Here is an 18,692-nt window from a genome sequence, read left to right on the forward strand (position 1 = left end):
TGCATCACGATGAGCTACGTATTCCTGGCACAGAGGGCTTGCTATTAGGCCCTATTCCAGAAGATCATTTAAGCATGCACTTTCTGAAAAATCTTATTTTTATTAGGCTCTTTCATTAGGTAGGCCCTTAGTTATACTGCAGTTGCAGAGACCAAGCAATTTGTCTGTCTGTCACTAGTTCTCATTGCTGTGGTATGTAGCCTTCAGAGACTGAAATAACATCCTTAACGTCCCCATGAAAGTGCATTATTTGTCTTAAAGTGTAAGTCCTGTTATTAAAATAGAAGTGAGAGCAGTAAAGAAGTTGCCAGGTACAAAATCGTCACAGTCTGTTCAATTATGTGCCATTTTTAGCCCAACTTTATCTCTCCTTGTCAACAGGAAAAAACAACAACTTTTGAGTTTCTTCTCAGAGAGTTGAAGACACAGCTGTGCCAAAGCATGGCGTGGGTGACGCATCCCACCGTCACTTTGGAGGGATAATTGGAAAAGGGTGCGGAGGCAGAGCCATGAGAAGAGCAGAGAGGTGTCCCTGTTGCATGGAGTCGCTCAGTCCATGGCCACTTTGGGCCGCTGAGCAGGAGTGGTGCAAGCTGGAGGGGGCTGGTGCATGGCTCAGGAGCAGGGCTGCTTCGAGAGCACGCTCTTGCTGTCTACTTATACCTTACTGACCATGTTTCTCTGTGCTTTAAGCAATTCATGTTTAGAAAACCTCTGTTGTAGCCTTCAAGATGGGTTGCTTTGCATTTCGATCCCTTTCTGAAGCCATGGAGCTGCCAGGAAAATTTTGTCTACTTAAAGTGAGTTGCTGTGGAGCACCCGTACATGGCATGGCCATCACGTACTTCGAGAGATGCTGAACTGCCTGCTGATTATGGTCTGATCCTGTAGACTTGCTCTTTGGTCCCCAAGACGGTGCAGAGAAAGCCAAGAGCCTCTTCATTTGTCACTGTCACAATTATTGTGCATCTTGTTTCAAACCTGGTTTCGTAGATCACAGCCTGGGTGGTGTTCTGCTTGCATAGTGCCTATAACAGTGAGATCCAGTTTATGGCTTGTGCTCCTCAAGTGTTTGACAGTTCTGGTTTATCTGCCCCAGGAGTTCTGTTTTTCCCCTGGAAATGATTAGGTGGTTGTGAATTGACATGAGGAGCTATCAGGAGGAATAGGCAAGAACAACATTAATGGTCTGTAGAAAACACAGGAGACCTATATCAACAGGTATTTCAGGAAGGCATTTGGGAGTTATTCTCAGCCCTTGCTAGAGGAAACAACTTGCAAAGCTATCAGCTCGATTGCCACTGGACTTCAACCCAGCTTATAAAGTCACATATGATCCAAGTGTGTACACATGCCCATGGTAGCCGCGTGCCATGATCTGCTTGGTCTTTGCTAACCTCAGCTGTGAGGTCCTGGGTATGCAGGCTTGTGGGATCAGAGGTGGAGGCTGCCTCTGCCTTTAGTGCTGAAACCAAATTCCCAAAAAGCAGCAGTCAGGTGCAGGACAGACTATGTAATACTGAATCAAAATGCTGCTAAGTGTTGGCTACTCGTGGCTGTGAGCACCCTCAGCTGGGGAGCATCAGCGGTCTAGGGACAGGAGACCCTTGTGTTAAATCAACAAGTAAGGAGATCCAGTCTCCCTATGAAAAAGAAGGACCAGTCCCTTGTGACAAGATGCAGACATGCAACACAGGTAGGAAATGGCACTGCCTGCCAGGCAGAGGTGGAAAAGGCTGAGGGGGGATTTGGCTGAGGTTTAGGAAATCCTGAAGGCAGTGGATAAGCTGGACGCAGAATGGTCGTTCACCAAATCCTGTAATAGAAGAACGAGGGGCACTTGATTGAAAACAGTAAGAGATTAAGTTTGAGATAGATAAAAGAAAACACTTCTGGACACGGCATGTAGTGAACTTTGGGAACTTGCTGCCATGGGAGGAAAAGAGGATTAGACAAACTCATGGAAATAGCTTTATAAGTGGCAGCTAAAATCCCTGGGCCCCTGTGTCCCTGCCAAGACGGCTCAGGGAGCTGGGTAGTGCCAGGGGGATGGAAAGTGGACGAGGTAGCATGCTCTCCTGAAACACCATCTCCCGCTGTGCCCGCCAGGGACAGCGTGCAGGGCTGGACATCCTGCCAGACAGAGCTAGCCAGGGCATCCCATTCACTGAGCTTTCTGGCATGAGCATTTCTGCTGCAGTGCACAAACGCCGGCTTGCACGGGGGCTGGCACGCTTCCCATGCCAGGCGTGCGAAGGCCATCACCCTGCAGCTTATTCTGCATCAAGGGGCAAGTGGCAGAGCTGCTGGTGGTGGTGTTCACCCCCCATCCTTGGGGCAGGGGTGTCTGCTATCCCCCCGCTCTCCATCCTTCCCGTGCCGTTATGAGCTCCAGCGGTGGCAGCTGCCCGGAGAGTACCTCACCGCTACAACATAAGACACATGGATCAATTAACTCAGTTGCTGGGTTTCGCTTTTGAATCAATTAACTGGAACTGAAATTAACTAAAAATATCCTTTGCTTATTAACAGACCGAACTAATTGCAATAAAAGGTGGGAAAAAAAAGAGAAACACGGAGATGCTATTTGTCACAGCGAATCTCTGCCCTCATCTTTATTGCAAATATTCCTCATTTACTAGGTGGACTAATGACTCCACAACCTCCAAATCAGTAGTGTCATCCTGCAATGAGGCAGCTGAGTTTCCCACCATCCCCAGCACACCCCGGCTCTGCGGGGCCAGGATGGGGCCTGGCCAGGACCCGCTCTCGTCTCCACCAGTCCTCGTGCCCCGGATGCTCCGTGGGGCCTGGCAGTGTGCAGCCCTCTTTGTCTCGCCTTCCTTCCCTTTGTTTCTGGCTCCGGTTCTTTGTTTGCCTGGTTTTTCCTTTTTTTTGTTCTTTGCATCCATCATTCCTCTGTTGGCCTTTCCTTCCTCTTCCCTTCTTCGTGCGTGCCCCCACCCTGTCCCAGGGATGTCCATCCGTCCCCCCCAGCCCTTTCTTCCCGTTTCCACCATCTTCTTCCCCTTCACTCCATCCGCAGCACTATCCTGCTCCTTCCCTCTGTCTTCCCAGCTGCAATTAGAGCTAATCAGATACCTGAGCAGCTCTGCAAAGCTATTAGTGGCTTCCCGCTCATCCCCGGGGGAGGTGAGCAGAGCTGGACAATTAGGCTTTTCCATGCAGTCCCCAGCCTGATAAACACAATAAAAAACACGGGGCGATGGGCACATCTCTGCCGCCGGTGGGACCACACTGGGCACAGCCCAGCCAGCGTCCCTGGCCATGCTGGCTGTCCCACAGCGGGACCTGGCACGTGGCGTGCTCCCAGGGAGCATGCCTGGCCACCCTCCTCCTGCCCCTGCTCCTGCCCTCGCTCCAGATCACCCTGTTTTAGGATCCCGGGGGTGCTTTTGGTGGGGGGCACAGCCTCTCCTGCGGGGCCAATGCACGGTGTTTGTTGCAGAGAATTTCCCCGCTCGATCTGCAGCCCGGCGCACCCCTCCTGCTGCTGGATCTATGAGCTGTGTGTGTGTTTTGTAATTAAGCAGTTAATTGCACTGGAGTTCTTGATTAGCTTTGGGGGATGGTAATGTTCTAGCAGGATGAGATGTTGTGTACAGTTCAGAATCATTTACAGAAATTGGAGCTAATTTTGCTGTCTGTGCTTATTACTGCATTAATTTAATTTGGGTTGCTTTTAGCTCATTAACACATCTAATTAATTCGTTGACATCACTATTAAGATGTCTCTTTGAAATTGGCGTCTCCAGATAATCAGGATGGAAGAGGCTGACAGATCAGGCGCGAAGCTGACTGGGAAAATGGGGAAGAAAAAAAAAAAGGGACGACTAATGAATTTTCCATCAGAATCACACGGTTTGTCAGAGTTGGTATCAGAGAGGCAGAGACAGAGCTAGCACGACAGAGAAAGGGCATGAGAGAGACAGCAATGGTAAAGGGAGACTAGTTCCTTCAAAAATATTATATTTGTTAGGAGAGCAAGCAAGACGCATGGGAGGACAATAAATATTCTTTAGCAAATTGACATCAAGGCTGCATATTTCTTAGTTAATTTTCCTCTCTCCCCGGTTTTCCATTGTGGCCTTTTGGCTGTTTTCCTTTTTTTCCACACCACAAATGATTTTGTAATACCAGCACTGGGGGCTTTGATGGACCGATTGGGCTGGGGGCTGTGCAATGCCCCTCCTGCCTGTGCGGGTCCCGCTCTGCTGGGGACAGGGAAAGGCTGTGGGGATGGGAGACCACCCATGCCCCATGCTGCAGCGAGTGCAGAGTTCAGGGGATGGACGGACAATTGCAAGCAATTAAATTACGGTCGTTTAATGAGTTAGCACATATCAGCAGAGCCTCGGTATCTGGCTGTATGCTGGCCCGGCTGCATCTGTGAAATAAAACAGCTTAGCTTAAGCCTGCCTTCACAGTGTTGTAGCTAGCAGAAGAGAGATGTCTTATGGGTTTGGAGGGGCAGTTGTGGCTCGCTGGTCTGGGTGGAAAGTCACAGCAAGAGTCTAGGACACTGCTGGAGGCTGGGAAATCATCTGGATGGGAGCAAATGTGAGCAAACCCAGCAAAACGAGGCTGGCAGCAGGGAGGCAAATAATGCCTTCCCCCAAGCAAGGGTTGGTGCCCTTGTCCAGGGCACAGACTCACAGCCCATTTTTGGGTGCAGCCATGAAGACAGTGCGGTGTCCTGAGGCCAGGTGGTGGCAGGGCTTGGGGACTGTCCCTTGGCAGGGGTTGGAGTTAGGTGGGCTGCAAGAGAGCAGGGAGAGAAGAGGAGCCCACGCCGACCTTGCTCCATGACACAGGTTGATAAGGACATAGCACGTGCTTAAAATGACCCAGAGGAGCCACTTTTCTGGCTCCAGGACCCACATGTGGGGGGTTGATGTGCAAGGGAAGGGGTTGGGGAGTACAGCTGGCTAAAGGCACACAAGGAAGGGTGGGTGGCAGAGGGTTTGCACAGAGGGCAGAAATATCACAGGCAGAATAAAACCAGAAAGGCACAGAGGAGTTCTTGTGCGAGAGGTGAGAACTGGGGGAGTCCTGGTGTTAGAAATATTTACTAAAAGACGAGGCAACACTTGAGGAGCAGATGGGGAAACACTGTGGACATAGACTCTTTTCTTTCTCTTTAGCCCCTCCGATGTCCACCTCTGCAAGGCTTTGAGCCTGCAGGCACGTCCCTCAGCACACAGCTGAACTCTCCAGCCTTTTGGGCTTTTGCTGTTCTCATATTATTTCTCCTTTTCCCCCACCTTTGCCCAGAAGTGCCTGGTCAGCACAGTGCAGAGCTGGGATGCTGGGAGTCCGAGTGTGGCGACGCTGCCGTAGCGGGAAGCTCTCTCCTCCTCCAGCTCCGGACACATCTTCCCAAAACCACGGAGGTCCCAGACACAAGGGGAAGAGGGAGCACACACAGGTAAATTTTGAGGTGAATTATGGTTTTCTCCCATAGATAACCCCCATCCAACTGCAGAAGACACAACCTCTTTCTGTTCCGCATTCCCTGTGACAAATGGGACAGAAACAGCCCCAAAACCCACTTCACCCATGGTTTTAGCCTTTTTGGATTCACAGAACCCCCAGGTTTTCACAGTGCATGTGCAGACCCCTCCATATACTTAAAATTTGTGCTGACTGATAGCAAACCAGCTTTTCTCAGTTACCTTCCACGACCCCTGATGGGTCCCTCTGGAGTCTGTCAGCAACACATTGAAACCACCAATCTAGTTAACTCAGCACGCTCCCAACTGTGTACTGGGTGCACCAGCCAGCATGGCTTGTTTCTGGAAGCGTTTTCTGTGGAGTTAGTAACATTACCCGGGCTACAAACATAATGTTCCCTTCTCACCATCCCTCTGCCCCTCTCGAGGGAGATGCAGTGTGGATGGAGGCAATAGAAGGAGCATTTTTCACTGGGAATGGCTATCCTGCAGAAAGGCTTTTATAAAATGGCTTCAAACTAATTGATTTTAAAAGAGAAGAAAATCTCAAGTTGCAGTAGGAAGGCTGTTGTGGAGGGAGAGGATGATTTTAAAGGGTCTATGCATTGCACCTGATTCCATGGGTGGACCTTGAAGGCTCTGAGATCAGTGCACTGCCCCGCTCGCTGAATCCAGGCAGGCCAGCCCCATGCCCCTCGCTCCAGGGACTCATCAGATTCGTTGTCTGTGTGTCCTCTCAGACTGGAAAAGCCAAATGGAAAAAGCCATTTCTTCCTCACAGCAGTTACAAGCCTTGCTGAGAGTGAGAGGCTGGGGGAGATCGTGGGCAGGAGGGGCTGGATCCTGGGAGAGAGAAAGCTCCAAGGTCCCTCCAGGCAGGGTCTAGGTGGGGGTGAGGGGTTGCAGAGATGAAATCTCCATCATTGCTTTCTTTGCTTCACTCAGACCTCACTTGGGAGAAGCTTGCGTGGTGAATGGAGGTGAAGGAGAGCCGAGACCTTCCCGTTACAAAGATAAAGGTAGTTGAGCTTTGTGTTGTGCACCATAGGATGGGTACGAGGAGGCTGTGCGCTTTTGCCAGCATTGTCAGTCTTGGAAACAAGTATCATATGTAGGCATCTACCTGGTTTTCAAAGGTACCAAACCAGACTGGGGCCAAATTATAAAAGGAGAAGACTGAGTTTAAGAGCATCTTTTCTGGCAGTCTTCGTTTGCCCCATTGCCATCGAACTGAAACGCCTGGGCTGGCGGCACCACTGGTGCTGTTATCTGTTCTCCTTCCCAAATCCCCAAATCCTCCTTTCAGCCCACCCCAAAAGAGAGAAGCACAGTATCATACTGAATGCACAGTCAATCTGAAAAGCCACAGGAGTGAATTGCATTGGCTTCCTGGGATTCCTTGTCCAACAGCGGTGCTAAAATGGAGCATGTTTGTAGGTCTTTTCTCCTACCTGTGATATGGGAGGAAAAAAACCCGAGAGTATCCCCACATCCTCAGCCTAACAAATAAACCCAAGCAAATCTTTCTCCCCTGCATCGGAAGGCTGTCCCTGTGAGGAGCACAGGGCAATTTACTCCAATGCTGAGCTGCACTTTCCACCTGGGGAAGAGAAGTTTGCTCAAATTTCTATTCAATTTCATTCAAGGGAAGAATATTAGAAACTCCACTCTTTAGCACTTCATTAAACACTTTAGTTTAATAGCATCCTCCAGGGAATCCCGATCTGGACCATGTGAGCCAGGAGTAAACAGCTGCATCAATTAACCCCATAATCTCAAGGGTGCTATTAGAAGGTGAGATACCCTTAGAAAGTGCATATGCCTGCAATTAGGCTTAAAATACTTATGTGTCAATAGCTTTAGTTATTTGTGCTCTCTGCTATTGATCTTGCTTATGTTTTCCACATTAAACAGTCTTTCTTACTTCATCAATAAATTAAGTGCTGTTTAGATTTATTCACTTTTTCTATTAAATGGTGCAAACTCCCGAGCTCCTGACCCTGGCCTAGCTCTATCTGAGATCAGGGGCTCCAGCCCTCTTCGCTGGCAGCTCCATCTTGCTTTTGTTTCAGGAGCTGGGGAAAGCAGCAGTGGGAAAAGAAATGCAGGAGCTGCCGGCCTGGATCGACCATTAGCAAAGCTTGGGCAGGGCAGAGGAGGCGTTTGGGCTGGGTTTGCTGGATATGCCACTTTACATGTTTGTTTTTCCTGCCTAGGTCAGATTTGGAGATCTCAGAGAAGGCCAGCTTTCGACACCATGAACATAGCAGAAATGATTAAGTTTCTGCCACTCAGGGATTTGAGGAAGGGGCAGGATCTACAAGACCAGGCAGAAGATGAGGCTCTCCCTGGCTTTTCTTCCCAGTAAAAGGCTTTGGGAAGAGCTTTAAATCCTCTGAAATGGCAACCGAGCAGGCAGGGAGCAGTGCTGCCAGCAGTCACCTCACTGGGAACTGGTGGGGTGAGATGAAGGACTGGTCCTCTCTTTTTCTTCCTCATATTTTCCATCACCTTCATTACTGATTGCAGCCGTTTCCTTCAGATTATTTGGCCCAAAAACAGGTGTGTGCATAGACAGAAATGTGATGGTCCTCAGTGCTTCTGGCTGGAAGCTGGGACCACTCTGGGACATACAGGTGTACCTGGGTATCAGAAAGATGTGAAATGGTGGGGAGATGTTTGCCTGCAGAGCTGGTTGAGAAAGGGACTTGAGGAGGGGGAAAGTTTTGTGATTGTTTCTTTCTTGTAGCCAGACTTTTAAGTCCTAATTCTTACTCATATGGGAGTGGACCAAGGCTGGGGTCCTGCTGCAGGAGAAGTGCTGTGCTGAGGGTTGAGCACACTGAGCAAAATGGCAGCTCTTGCCGAGGGCTGGTGGCATCGTACGCTCAAAATATCTACCGTCCTTTTCATTCTCTAAGTTCTTCAAGAGTCTTTGCTTGTTTTCACCAGCTCCCCTTTAAGACCTGTTGGCTTTCTGTAAGGAAATTGCACAATTATTTTCATGGAAAATAATTCTGGAGGCAATTCTTTTTTTTTTTTTTCTTTTGTCATCCTGGCTTTTCTGTGCTATGTTTAATGAATGTTGTGGTGTTTCATGAGGAGCATGGGTGAAAAAAAGGAAAACTTAGGGCATTTAAAAGAACAGTCTTTCAGATAGTTTGCATTGTTTAGTTTGCTGCTCCTCTGCTCATCTGGTGTGTATTGATGCATGCAAAATTTTATTTTTAACCAGGCTCTCCTGACCGAACAGAGGCCGGCAGGCCCTTGTTGTTACAATTAAGCCATGTGCTACTTTCCATAACTCATTAGCCCTTTAGTTTCTGGATTAATTCAATGTGCAAATAATGTCACAAATTGAATATTACTAGACTTCTATTGAGGATTAAGCGGCAGTAAAAGCATATCACTGTGTCTTCATTTTGCTTTGCACGACTGTGGTTTGTCCAGCGTAGCAAGTGGTTAGTTAGCTACCCGATAGCTCGCCACCTTCTTGCCCATACTGGTTTTTCATGTAATAGCCCAGCTATTAGAAGAGAAAAACAACAACTGTGCATGTAAAAGTGGGGGTATGCAAAATGAATCTCCCTGTTAGCACTGCACTGTGTCCAAACTCTTTTTTTGAAGAAGAGCTTTGCATCAGGATGGCCCCAGCTCTTCTACAGTTGCTCCCGCAAATACCCAGCAGCGCTCGGTCGACAGCAGCCCATGGTTAGCTCATGGGCTGTACTTGCTCTGAGTTAAACACTTCACCTGTGTCATTGCATGGATTTTGCAATACATTTTATCACCTCTAATTGTCTGCAGATAAAAAATTTGGGTGGGATTGCTTAAACCAGCCCAGGCATCCCTATTGTTGCTATGGAGCAGAAACAGAAAAGCAGGCTTTGGAAGGGGTGCAATGTCCCATCCCAGTCAAAGATCTCCATGGGGGTCCCAGAGCCTGCCCCCGAGGGTCTAGTTGTGGGTTTGGGACCCACAGTGGGCACTGCAATGCCAACACGAGCCCAAAGCTTTTAACTTCAGATGTGTTGGTGATGTCAACAGGGGGAGAATGGCTCCATGCCATGAGAACTTTCAGGGCATTGCTGAGCAAAATGGGTGCAGCTTTCTTATAATGCACTGAAGTGGAGGCAAATTTCAATCTAATAATGTAAAGCAGCAATAACCATTATAATTAATTTATATAAAAGACATTATAAAATTACACTTGATGCACTTAAATCCCATCCAGGAGCAGTGCTCGTTTTCCAGTTAAGCTATGGGCTGTGCTAAGGCAGATGGGGAAAGAGGTATTTCAATATTTCTTATAATTTTATATTCTTTCTAATATCTCTCATGCTAATTTCATTATGCAACACAGTCAGCACAGTGATGTAATTATTGAAAAGTAATTTTGCAATAAATGGATTTAAATGTGTTCAAGTCCATTGTAAATTCAATCTCTTGGTAAAGGTGGATTGAACAGGCAGGAAAAAGGGAGCAGGGATGTTGCTGGGTGAAAGCTGAGAAGTCCTGGGCATCCCATGTTGAGCATCTGCTTACACCAACTAATAACATCCACTTCAGATGGAAACCGCTCGTGGAGCTGGCCTGCCTTCCCTTGAGGCCCCAGAGCCGCTGCTTGCAGAGGGCACTTCCAACCTTCATGGTGGGGGAAATTTAGGATCAGTGAAGTCTCCTCCCGGGGCAAGGCACTGCCGTTGCTGGGTGTCTGTGCTGCTCTTAGCAAAGTGGGTCCTGTGTGGGTGTCTTAGTCTGGATTAAGGGCTCAGTTACTGGGCAGGGACATAAAGATATTCTTCTGCATAAGACATGGGAGATGTGATTTCTATTCCTGGCTCTGTCAGAAACTTCCTGTGTGATACTGGGCAAGCGGTATATCATCTCTGTGCTTCCATTTCCTCATCTGCACAATAGGGATAAAGAGTGCTTCCCCAGCTCATCGGTGAAATTAATGTAACATATGTAAAGTGCATGTATATCCCCAGATGAAAGGTGCCATTGTAATAATATTCAAATTATTATGGAAAATAGATAAAGCGACCAACCCCTGCTAAATGATCGTCTAGCTTTTCACCAGATTCATGAGATCCACGCAAAATGTGATAAGAAAACCTCAGATGTCAAGTAGTTTAGAGTCAGACTCTGCTCATGAAACGGAGCTGGCTGTGCCTTTTAAGTGGAGGATGAGATAGTGAAGAATTTGGGGCTTGGAAAGTTGTTGCTGTGGATAAGCTGCCCCGGTTTACTGGATGCCACCGTTCATCTAGAGGGGAAGCCTGGGGGATATATTGCCTAATGTCCAAATCAGGACCCAGGAACCCTTCAGTGACACTGAAATCGAAGGGGGCTGTTTGTTTTTTCTGACCCTAATGGCTGCATACAAGTTTGGGATATCCCAGAAAGGTCACACGCGGATGGAGGTGACAAAGGGGAGATTGGATCAATTGGCTTAGTAGCAATACTTAACCCACAAGGCCTATGTTAGACCTTCACCCAGAGGCAAAGGAAAGGGCTCTGGTGTCACTTGTAGGCATTAGCTGATACTGCAATGGGAGGATGTTCAGGTCTAAGTACGGAGGTGGTGATATCTCTTCTCTGATGTCCTTTGTGCAACTCCCTTTTCCCACAGCATCACTGCAAGGTATGTTTGGGCAGCACAAAGACCTCTGCCATATAAGCAGTATCTATGTTCTTGACAATAGGGTTGTATCTGAGCAAGGCTGGTAGCAGGCAGACATTTGTGTGTTTTCTCTGAAACGAATGTACCTCCTGGAGTTTCCTTCCATTGTGAAGGAGGTGCTGGCTTGGCCTCCGAAAGAGCCATGTTGGGGATCACTTGAAACCTGAACTCACTGGAGATTTGACTCCGAAACTGCTGTGCTGGTCTCTTCTGGCACCATTGTATAGTTGCCCAGCACCAAATGCTCAATTATAGACAAAATTGAATTTACAATTTGCTTTTGGGCAATGTGTAAATTGGCCTTTCATTGATTATTAATGAAGTGCTAATTGCTCTTTGCAACCAATTTTTATGCAAATGCTATTAGTGCTATTTGCACAATCCTGCAATTTACAGTTTTACATTTGCAGTGGCCTGGTGAAAAGATGTGAAAAGATGACAGCTTGTCCTAAAAGAAAACAAGAAGGGGAGGGGGGAGGCAATCGCAAAACTTGCAAAACTTGGAGTAGCAAAATAACACAATTAGGAATGAGAAAACATTAAAAAAAAAAAAACGAACACACAAACCCTCTCTCTTTATTGATTGTTACAGATTCAGCGTTGACAGGGGTTGTTCTGAATGTAACAGGATCCCGTGGCAGATGTAAACCAGACTCCAGGCATTTGCTGTGTGTTTCACCAAGGAGGTCAGTGTATGAATTTGCCTGTGAAAACATTGATGCGAGGCTGCCAGCATTACCCATTCAAGAACCGGGTGCTTTTCTCGGTGACAAATGACGTGGTGTTAGTTTGCGAATAAAGTGTGGGCAGCTGCTGAACTGTTTTGGCGCAGAGCTCCTCTCCGAGATAACACCTCTGCCCTGCACGGGGCCAAGAGCTGAGCGCTCACCATCCTCTGCCCATGGCTGGTGCAAATCCACAGCCCTCCTGCCCTCCTCTGCCATCGCACCGGGCTTCTTCAGACTTCCCTTCGCTTCTGCCTCACAGTGGCACCATGTAGACGGTGCGGGGAGTTATATTTTGGCCGGGTCCTGAAAAACGGGAGTGCTATGGGTCTCACTTTGCTAGTGGGGAATGAGGGTTTCCAGTAAGGGCTTGTTTGCAGGTCCAGTTTCCTTAGAGGCTCTGAGTGTTGCTACCTGCTCTGAGGCTTCACAGGAAGCCTTTGGTGGAGTCTGAAATCAGATTCTGCTCCAAGTTATTCCCTAATTGCTTCCCCTCTATCAGATAGACTTTTCAGTGAACTTCACTAAAGGTGTTTGAGGAAGCAGTGGCCTCATCTGCTGTTGGGTGACAGATGTTGCTGGTGGAACAGGGCTTGCTGAGTCCCTAACAAGAATGGTTTTTTAATTTGGGTAGGGGCAGGCTGTTGTCATTAGGACCCAAGGAAGCCACAGGTAGCCTGTTGTGGTTTAACCACAGCCAGCAACTAAGTCCCATGCAGCCACTCGCTCACTCACCCTGCAGTGGGATGGGGAGAGAATCAGAAGAGTAAAAGTGAGAAAACTCATGGGTTGAGATAAAGACAGTTTAATAGGTGAAGCAAAAGCCGCGCACACAAGCAAAGCAAAAGAAGGAATTCCTTCACTCCTTCCCATGGGCAGGCAGGTGTCCAGCCATCTCCAGGAAAGCAGGGCTCCATCACGCATAACGGTTACTTGGGAAGACAAACGCCATCACTCCAAATGTCCCCCTCTTCCTTCTTCTTCCTCCAGCTTTATATGCTGCACACGACACCATATGGTGTGGGATAGCCCTTTGGTCAGTTGGGGTCAGCTGTCCCAGCCGTGTCCCCTCCCAGCTTCTTGTGCACCCCCAGCCTCCTCGCTGGTGGGGTGGGGTGAGGAGCAGAAAAGGCCTTGACTCTGTGTAAGCACTGCTCAGCAGGAACGAAAACATCCCTGTGTTATCAACACTGTTTTCAGCACAAATCCAAAACATAGCCTCATACTAGCTACTGTGAAGAAAATTAACTCTATCCCAGCCAAGCACATTCTCCACCCCTTATTCCATGCCATTTACATCATACTCAGGTCCCACACTATCCAATACATTCTCATTACCCCCCACCACCCTTCCCATCCTTTGATATAAAACACAGATATCATTCCATTAGTCTGTGGACCACCCCTGTGAAATGTCTGTAAAACATACATAAAATGTCCACTGAGTTCATCCAGTCCATGAATTTGGGCTCCATCTGTTATGGTGGTCACTCAGGACAGAAGAGGTGGTGTGTTGCGTGGAGTTACCAAAGCCAGCTCAGGTCAGGTCACTCATGCACTTGCACTGCTTCTTGTAAGGCTTGTCATCCATTGGTTCAGGCGGTTCCTGCAATAGTAATTCCTATAACGTGCAAATCAAATCCCAGGTTACAATTTAAAGGTATATCCATGACAATCTGCACTCCTGGTCCCTTTGGACCAGACCATAGGGTTTAACATTGCAATGAACTCCTCCCCTTGCCCTTGCTCTGGCTTGGACTTATTCACAGACTGCAGTCCCTTAGGGGTGTACCTGCTCCAAGTGGAGCCTTACCTACGCGCCAGTCTCTCCAGGGGTATACCTGCTGTAGCATAGACTTATCCACAGCCACAGTCGCTTTGAGGTGCACCTGTTCCAGCATGGCCTTCTCCATGGGCCACAATGCCTTCAGAGATAGACCTGCTCCAGCGTGGCCTTACCCACAGCCACAGTCCCTTCAGAAATAAAGTTGCTCCAACATGGCCTTGCCTATGGCTGCAATCCCTCCAGGGGGGTACCTGCTCTGTCGTGGGCTTATCCATGGCCACACACTTTGAGGTGCTCCAGCATGACCTCATGCACAGCCACTGATGCTTCAAGGCGTACCTGCTGCAGCGTGGACTTATCCACAGCCGCAGATGTTTTGAGGTGTACCTCCTCCAGCATGGACTTATCCTTGGGCCACAATCCCTTCAGAGGTATACCTGCTGCGGCACAGACATAACCACGGTCAACGCTTCGAGATGTACCTGCTCTGGCATGGACTTATTCATGGCTGTAGACATTTTGGGGTGTCCTGCTCCAGCATGGAATCATCCACAGGTCACAGTCCCTTTGACTCAAGTTTACACTGCAGTTCCAGCCTGTCCAGTACAGCGGCACAGAAACAGCAGCGATGCCCTGGCCATCTGCCAGCCCAGGCGCATGGCCATTGCTGTTATCAAAATATTCCCAAGCACAGCATAAGATAAGCAGTACAGCAAGCAACGAAAGCAAAAAGCAGCCACTAACGAGCACTAGACTCTAATACACAGTAAGGCAAGCAAGCCCCATGGCAAGCACAGAAGCCTGCCCATTAATAGCTAAACAACAATAACAGCTATAAATTCGATCTAGCATATTCCAATCAAATCTGTCATTATCTCGAACCCTTCGTGCCCCATGTTGGGCACCAAAAAAGGACTGTCATGGTTTAACCCCAGCTGGCAACTAAGTCCCATGCAGCCGCTCGCTCAGTCCCCCCCGGTGGGATGGGGGAGAGAATCAGAAGAGTAAAAGCGAGAAAACTCGTGGGTTGAGATAGACAGATTAATAGGTAAAGCAAAAGCCACGCACGCAAGCAAAGCAAAACAAGGAATTCATTCACTCCTTCCCATGGGCAGGCAGGTGTCCAGCCATCTCCAGGAAAGCAGGGGTCCATCACACGTAATGGTTACTTGGGAAGACAAACACCATCACTCCAAATGTCCCCCCCCTTTCCTTCTTCTTCCCCCAGCTTTATATGCTGTGCATGACGCCATATGGTATGGAATAGCCCTTTGGTCAGTTGGGGTCAGCTGTCCCAGCCGTGTCCCCTCCCAGCTTCTTGTGCACCCCCAGCCTCCTCACTGGTGGGGTGGGATGAGGAGCAGCAAAGGCCTTGACTCTGTGTCAGCACTGCTCAGCAGGAATGAAAACATCCCTGTGTTATCAACACTGTTTTCAGCACAAATCCAAAACATAGCCTCATACTAGCTACTATGGAAAAAATTAACTCTCTCCCAGCCAAAACCAGCACATAGCCCCTCTGTGATGGGATAATTAGAAAACAGCTCATATGAGTGCCTGTGCAGGCAGCACTAACCGGGCAGGTTGGAAACAAGTATGATTTGGGGAGCCTCAAGCAGGGCACAGTGAAAGTGGATGTCAGCTTGAACCTGTCCATATCGGGGACAATGAGATAACAAGAGGGTTTATTGTTGATCCACTGCCACCCTTCTTTATCCTATTTTATTATTAATTTTCTTGCTTATATCTTTGAGCAGAAAGATGCTGTTTTTACATACAGCTCCCGTGTTCATACATCCAGGGATCCTGTCTATTCTTTGGCTAGAGCAGCACCCTGGGAGCTGGTGCTGAGCTGCTTGTTCACAGCAGCCCCTGGTCCCTCTAGAGCTGTCCCTTTTCCCCGTGCATCCGTCTGTGCTTTAGAAGATCACTGTGCTCTTCCTCCTGACATACATGACCTCCCCTTGGCCATATTGTCTTTTGCTAGGGTGAGTCCAAGCAGCCAAGACATCCCAACTGCACTTGTTTCCATTCTGATTTTGTGTCGTGCCCAACTTTCCCAGCACTGATTTAAAGTTTTCTTTCCAGAGCCTTAATGAGAACATCATTTCTGCTAGACCTCGTGCCATTCGTGTCTTCATCTTTCAGAGGAGGAGGAAGCAAGTGGATCGTTGCCCGGTGTGTTACCCCCACGCAGACCTTGCTAAGAGTTTGAGCAGTTGGACCATGTCCCCAGTTCGTGCCAGAGAACTTGATGCAAGTAAAGGTCTCTCTGCTGCCTCATTGCCGCCCGCAGCTGCCACTCGCAGGGCTTTCCCATGGTGCTGCCCGGGCAAATGCTCGCTGCCTGCTCCCTTTCCTCGGGCAGCAGCGCAGGAATTTTGCTACAGCTGCAGGGATCACTGCCGGCTGCCTCACTCTCGCCGGCAGCATGGGAAGATTTCCTCTTGCTTTGATTACAGCGTGGGTTGTTTTCTCAGTGGGACACTGCTCCTGGCCGTTCCCGCCATGGCTACCGATAGCGGAGGAAACGCGAGGGTGCCGGGGAAGCCGCCGCCACGGAGGACGGGCTGGAGCCGGGGGCTGTGTTCCCCCCGAGGAGCTGCGTGCTGTAAGGCCCCACGCAGACGCAGCGTGGCACTCTTTTCCAGAGCACCGTGCCTGGCGCCCGTGGGAGCCCGTCCCCACGCCCAACCCTCTCCCTGGCCTCCCAGCAGCCGCAGGCACCCCGGTGCTCTCCCAGCCCCGCTCGCCCCACGCACACCCCGCTCCGGCCACCGTGGCTGCCAAACCTCCGACCCAAAGTTGGTGCTTTGCTGAGGATCGCGGCTCAGAGACCTGCAGCCACCTGAGCCATCCTGGGGCTCAGCCTCAAGAAAGCGTTCAGAGGATGCTTTACAGCTGCTCAGAGCGTATGTCAGGATGCGTGCATCCATACACCACGGATGTTTTGTGGATAGACCAGCCAGGAAATGGTTTCCAGAGGGGTAAAAATCTTCATTTTTGATCCTGGGAAAATTGTTTGGATGTGACTTGGAGGTATTGTTGGTTTGCCTCATTTTGAGGGGTACAATATTCTCTTTCTGGGTGGATGTGACCCTGATCTGGATGAGGACCCAGATGTGACAGCTGAGGTTCCAGGAGATGGGAATGCAACCAAACCACCCCAGGGGCAAGAGCCACCCAGCCACCTCACCCAGGAAAACTCTACCTGGTAAAATATGCATTGTGCTTAGGTGGAAGAGCTTTCTTAGCGTAGAAAAACCCAAGGAGCTGAGCTTGGCCTTGGCCCAAGGTGGCTGGTGATGTTGGACAAGTCTCCTGCTACTTTAAGGTGGGTGCAACAACACTCACAGCCCCCCAGGAGCAATGCCCCGGGTGCAGACAGCCTGCGGAGAGCCCTGCCGGGACCCCCCCAAAAGGCAGACGTCAGTGCCGCTCTCCCTACTCCCGGAGCAAGAGGGTTGCAGCTTCAATTTAAATAATTGTTGCCAAGGTTTCGGCAGTGACTCATTAGTCTCCGAGACAGGATCCCTTGTTAGCAGGGGGCTATCTGGGGAACACCCCCCCGTGTTGCCAAGACACCTCCACCGGAGGGACTTTTCTGCACCTCCTTCTGCTCATTCCTCTCACCTTTTGTTTTCCAAAACACTCGCCCCGGGTTGGCAAAGCTCCTCCATGCAACCCGGTTCTGCGGGCACAGATGGGGTGCACGTGCACAGGGGTGTGCTGTGTGCACCCCAAAAGGGCTCTGCTCTGCCACGGCGGCTGGGCTCTCATGTCTTTGCTCTTTGTTTTAACAGAGGTGGAGGGAGAGGCCATTTTGCTGAACAGCCAAGCATCCTGTGGGTCAGTCCGTACCACTTTGTCACTGGGATGTCATCTGCAACCTGAGGTCCCAGCACGGCAGATCAGTGTTGGGCCCTCGGCCAGGTGGGCACCTGGAGAAAGAGTAGACTTGGGATGGTGAGGCAGGAGGGGAATAAACTCACTCAAGCTATTTTAGTTTTCAGAGTCCCTCCAGGCTTAAAGCATGCTTTATTTTTCAGCATTTTCTTCTGTATTCTTTCCAACATCTGGTTTGGAAGGCTCTTCTACCAGTGAAATAGGAATAAAGTTGTGCTTTTCCCTACTCCTTGGCAGTGGCTGTCTGCCGTTGGCAGTGGCAGTGGCACTCGTGGGTAGACTTGTTCAATTCATCCTTAGCCTCCAGACAGCACAGGGAGGCTCAGAAGATGGAGGAGGAAACCTCTTCTCCACCCCATACAAGAACACTTCCCTCCATGTGCTGCTGGGTTTTGGTGTCCATAAGAAAGTCCCTCCCATGGAAAACAAAACCAAGAAGAAATTGTGGGTCTTAATTTTTGGTACCAGAGTCCTAGCAGGATCTCATTTTAAATCTCCCAAATTTGAGGAATATGTATTTTAAATATGATGTTATAAAAATGTAGTAAATACTTAATTTTATTTTTATTAAATACTAAATTGATGATGGCTGACACTTCATTAAAGTGTCAAAGTGAGTGTTCCTACATTCTAATTACTTATTCTAACAAGGAGGCAGCCTCGTCAGGAGCCGTGCGCTGGCGCGCACAGGCGAGGGGCGCTCCTGTTAAGTAACACCTATTAAACTATCATTTGCACCGAGAGGCATCTCATTAATATCTCAACTGGTGAGACTGCGCTGCCAGTGCCTACCTGACCCCGGGTGTTGACAGGAGAAATGGCTCCAGGAGGCCTTTCCTCACTCCAGGCTCTCCTGTACAAATAATTCCTATAAAATTAATAACGACTATTCCACTTAATTGAATTCCTGATAAATGAAGATTCTTCCAGGCCCCTGTTAAATGCATCCAAGAGATGCAGGAGGGGTGCGGCATCGCAGCCTGGGGAAAGTTTTGTTCTTCTCCTCTTTCCCCTCCCTGCTTCCTTTGTCTCTCCAAGCCTCTTCCCACCCTATCCGTCTCCCCTGCTGCTCCCTCCTCATCACTCTTTTCCTTCTCCTCCTGACCCTGTCTTCT

General features: G+C 49.1%; 1 long non-coding RNA gene across 1 annotated transcript; it reads left to right on the forward strand.

The window, feature by feature from the left end:
- The first annotated feature begins 5,313 nt into the window (after positions 1–5,313).
- Positions 5,314–7,877, forward strand: LOC140659205 (uncharacterized). Its single transcript, XR_012045026.1, has 3 exons — positions 5,314–5,449; positions 6,420–6,493; positions 7,691–7,877. It is a non-coding gene; the product is annotated as an uncharacterized lncRNA (long non-coding RNA).
- Positions 7,878–18,692: the final 10,815 nt, after the last annotated feature.

The sequence above is a fragment of the Ciconia boyciana genome, chromosome 13 (assembly GCF_034638445.1).
Source record: "Ciconia boyciana chromosome 13, ASM3463844v1, whole genome shotgun sequence".
Lineage (NCBI taxonomy): Eukaryota > Metazoa > Chordata > Aves > Ciconiiformes > Ciconiidae > Ciconia > Ciconia boyciana.